The sequence below is a fragment of the Oratosquilla oratoria genome, chromosome 36, assembly GCF_046742065.1.
Source record: "Oratosquilla oratoria isolate Oo_2021 chromosome 36, ASM4674206v1, whole genome shotgun sequence".
Classification (NCBI taxonomy): domain Eukaryota; kingdom Metazoa; phylum Arthropoda; class Malacostraca; order Stomatopoda; family Squillidae; genus Oratosquilla; species Oratosquilla oratoria.
Genome location: NC_134812.1, coordinates 29,294,378 through 29,299,377, shown reverse-complemented (window position 1 = coordinate 29,299,377; position 5,000 = coordinate 29,294,378).

The window sequence follows — 5,000 nt, the reverse complement described above, 5'->3', positions numbered from 1 at the left end:
TATATATGTATGAACTGTATGTATGTATGTATCTATGTATATATGTATGTACGTATGTATGTATATGTGTATACACACACAACACCACAACATACAGCATACCAATGGATGTTCCCACAGTCAGCCTCACCGAGAGAGAGGCCTCCATGCTCATGGAATCTGCAGTCCTTTGCTTAAATACCAAAAGCTTTAGGCTTCTCTACTGTCAGCGTCGAAGTGCCTGTGTGTTTTTATGGCTTAGCATTAAACTGTCACATTGAACATTTTGGGGATGGGGGATAGGGGGAAAGGGGGGGATAGGGGGGATAGGGGGTTAGGGGCTATGTCATGGAAAGCGCTCCCAACCACAATTTCCATCAATGGAGTCTGTCACTGTTGATCTTGGTTGTCAGGTTCGGATTCTTTCTGCGGGGTAAAATATCTTTTCATTTTGTGTCTTATTTTGTATAACTGTTTCTTTATCTATTCATTTACTCATTCAATTATATGAGTTGTTGTTGTTGTTGTTGTTGTTGTTGTTGTTGTTGTTGTTGTTGTTGTTGTTGTTGTTGTTGTTGTTGTTGTTGTTGTTGTCATTATTGATTTTCTATGTATATGGCCTTGGGACAAAGATGATTAATTAGCGCCACCCAAACACAGGAAGAAGTACCCTATATTACACTTGGGAGTGGCACCTGTCACAGGAACGGGCGTAACAATGACACAGATGCGCAGAACAAAATCCTGTGTCGATACTATGTTCTATCTATTATTGTTCTCTTAACTAATTCATTTTTTTTATACTTTCTCTCTCTCTTTCTCTCTCTCTCTCTCTCTCACACACACACACACACACACACATACACACACACACACACACACACACACACACACACACACACACACACACACACACACACACACACACACACACACACACACACACACACACGTACACACATACACACACACACATACAGGGCTATACTGACCTCAGTAACCGTGGTGGCACACCTTAAACCTTTTGTTTTGGTTGGTTGACGTTGGCTGATTTAATTCAGTGGAATGTGGGGGAAGGGAGGGGGTGGGGGGTCCCCGTATTAAATGAGGATATGATCTCAACTAAGACCCTCATCACGGATTACCTTAATCCGTGTTACATGATACGTGTGACTCTAATCTTTGTGTGTGTGTGTGTGTGTGTGTGTGTGTGTGTGTGTGTGTGTGTGTGTGTGTGTGTGTGTGTGTGTGTGTGTGTGTGCGTGTGCGTGCGTGTGCGTGTGTGCGGATTTATACTTCCACAGTCATCGAAGCACTTGTCTGGCTTATTGAGAGTCTTGATGCCATTGTATCGTCGGTTCCCCCTTTCGCACTTGTATGGTAGTCCCTCTGCCTGCGATCAATTGCATGTTTCGTGACAGAGCCTTTTGCAATCCATGCAACGGTTGCAACATGCCCGTACATATCTGGACTGCAATTATTTTTTATTATTTTTTACTTATTTTTTATATATTTATCTTTTTTCATATATAAAGAAATGATCCTTCATTTTGGTGACGGGTCTTTGGGAATTTTTACTCTTTTATTATTATTGTTATTATTATGTTTTTTTTCATAATAAATTGGGCCTTCATTTTGGTGGTGGGGCTTTGTGATTTTTAATTTTTTATTTCTATTTTTTTTGGGTGGGTGGGTAATTGGGCCCCCCATCGATTTCAGGACATTTTTAGGTCGCTAGAATTATTTTCAGGTTGACATGAAAATGAGGACTATCAAAACGGCGACGGCAATTTAGTAAACTTGTTCAGTGTTAAGTAAGAAGAAATGTGACCCAAGAAAGAAAAGAATATAAGGAAATGAAAATAAAAAATGAAGTCATTCTAGCTTTATCCAAAGTCCGTCCTCAAATTAAAAAAAAAATGCCTAACATCAAAAGTTAAAAAAAAAAAAAAAAAAGAGAGAGAAAAAGACGTCACCGATTTGAAGGGGATCTCTGCTTGCATGGCTTCTCGCTTGCGTGACTGTGATTGCTCTCCTTTCCAAAAAAAGAGAGAGAAAAGAGAGAGAGAGAGAGAGAGAGAGAGAGAGAGAGAGAGAGAGAGAGAGAGAGAGAGAGAGAAAGAGAGAAAGTATGAAAATAAATGAATTAGTTAAGAGAACAATAATAGATAGAACATAGTATCGACACAGGATTTTGTTCTGCGCATCTGTGTCATTGTTACGCCCGTTCCTGTGACAGGTGCCACTCCCAAGTGTAATATAGGGTACTTCTTCCTGTGTTTGGGTGGCGCTAATTAATCATCTTTGTCCCAAGGCCATATATATAGAAAATCAATAATGATGATGATGATAACAACAACAACAACAACAACAACAGAGAGAGATAGAGAGAGAGATAGAGAGAGAGAGAGAGAGAGAGAGAGAGAGAGAGAGAGAGAGAGAGAGAGAGAGAGAGAGAGAGAGAGAATGATAAAATAAAAAATGAGTGTTTCGGAACGACCGCCTCCGTGCTGCATCATCACCAGACGATTTTCTTCAGCTCACTTCACACATCACGGACCACATTCAAAACCTCTCCCTCTCCCTTACCCCACACTCCAAGCACACAGGGCAAAAGAAGTGATGACCTATATCACTAGTAAGCGCCTCATGGCGTGAACCACTCAGCTCGGGGTGGGTGGGGGATAGGGTCGGGGGTTGGCGAACTGGGATGCTACGTGTGCGTCGCGCGTCTCGGCCCAAACTTCCTTGTCAAGTCGCTGACGGGACTGTCTATTATTTAGGCGTCCGTTTGACTCTGCATGTTTTCCCAGACTAGGCTGACTCTGTCTACCTTTCTGTCAGTCTGTCTCTGTATCTGTGTGTGTGTGTATGTGTGTGTGTGTGTGTGTGTGTGTGTGTGTGTGTGTGTGTGTGTGTGTGTGTGTGTGTGTGTGTGTGTGTGTGTGTGTGTGTGTGTGTGTGTGTGTGTGTGTGTGTGTACTTGCTCATGCGCGTGTGTTTAAGTGTGTATGTGTGCGTGTGTGTTCGCTCGCGCGCGTGTCTATGTATTTATTTACCTAGTTGTATTTACCTAGTTGTATTTTACGGGAAGAGAGTTATGCTCGTAGTGTGTGTGTGTGTGTGTGTATTTGTGTGTGTGTGTGTGTGTGTGTGTGTGTGTGTGTGTGTGTGTGTGTGTGTGTGTGTGTGTGTGTGTGTGTGTGTGTGTGTGTGTGTGTGTGTGTGTGTGTGTGTGTGTGTGTGTGTGTGCGTGCGCGCGCTGTGTGTGTGTGTGCGTGCGCGCGCTGTGTGTGTGTGTGCGCAAGCGCGCGCGTGTGCTCGCTCGCCCGTGTGTATGTATATACTTCTTTCTTTCCTCCTTTTTTGTGTCTCTCTTTTTCCATTTGTTTCTCCCTTTCTTTAACTCTCTTCCTTTGTCTCTGTCTCTCCAGTTCTGCTTCTCCCTCTCTCTGTCTCTCCCTCTTTCCCTTCCCCTGTCTCTCTCTCTCTCTCTCTTCCTTTCTCTTTCCCGGCCCTTGCTTTATCCACCTCTTTCCTTCTCGCTCTCCCTTTCCATCCAATCTTCTCTATCTGTTTCCTTTATCTCTCTCTTCCTCCCTCTCTCTTCTTCCCTCCCTCTCTCTCTCTCTCTCTCTCTCTCTCTCTCTCTCTCTCTCTCTCTCTCTCTTTCACCCTCTGTCTCACCCTCTCTCTCTCACCATCTCATCCTGTCTCTCTCTCACCCTCTCTCCCACCCTCTGTCTCACCCTCTCTCTCTCACCCTCTCTCTCCCACTCTCTTTCCCTCCCTCCCTCCCTCCTACCCCCCTTTCCCTCTAACTCACATTCTCTTTCTCTCTTTTAGCACACGCAGTTTAAATTTCATAGTCCAAGTTAGGTCCTAAAAAGCGGGCATAACGTGTGAATGCCCAATACTTCTCTTTGATATTTCATTCAAGATTTTCTTAAAGACGGGCTGGGTCTGTTGGACACATCATAAAGCCTTTAGCTTGTCAGCGATTCAAATGGAAACGTGACCCGACCCTCTCTGATGTTTAAATGGTTTGTATATACACGCAAGTACATTTTGTAACAGGAAGTATACACGCACACGCACAGCGCACGAATGCACGAACGCAAATATACACTAAATGTCTGAGGGTGATGGTGGTGAGGAGTCTATGCCAGGAAGAGCGTAACTGCGCACGAAAGCGTCACCTTTGCCCTATGTGTATAGACTGCTGGGGCAAGGAACAGTCATTGCTGGGTATCGGAGGTAGGCGGGATTCGAACCCATAACTAAGCGAATACGATACTAATATGTTTCCTATTACGCCTACAGCGCACGAATTATATATAAAAAAAATATATATATACAGTATATATATATATATATATATATATATATATATATATATATATATATATATGGTGTCCATACAGACATATAAGTACTTGGAATAGTTTAGAAGGTGACATAGCCATGTAACATTGTGTGAACATTACTTGGACTATGGTGACGAGGGAGTGAATGAAGCTCGCGTGCGTTGTTGGTGTTTATTCTGGTTAGTGCGAGTGTCGACCTAAGGTTGGTCGGCGGTCAGGCTCCGAGGCGATCCGACCGCAAAGTTGACCATGTGGGCCTTGGGACGAACACCGTTGAGTTACAAGTGCTATAGAGAACTGCCTCTGGAGACCAAAACCTGACCCCTTATATACACAGCCGACGTACGCAAACGAAATATGGCTCGGCAGGGCTAAGGTTGTGCTTTCATGAGGATACAAAGGTCTAGTACAGGCATAATATGGACTTAACGTACACAAATGTAATATAAGGCCGAAGGCCAGCTGTTTCTGCACAACATATAAATTCCTTGTCCATCCCATTTCTGCAGCGACGATACTGTAAGCCAAAATGTCGCGTAGACGCACATGTGGGGCACTGTTCACCACAGCCGAAACTAGAACAATACATAACTTTAAATCTAAGTATGATAGAAATCTAAGTATGATAAATGTAGAATAAGGAGACATTGTAAG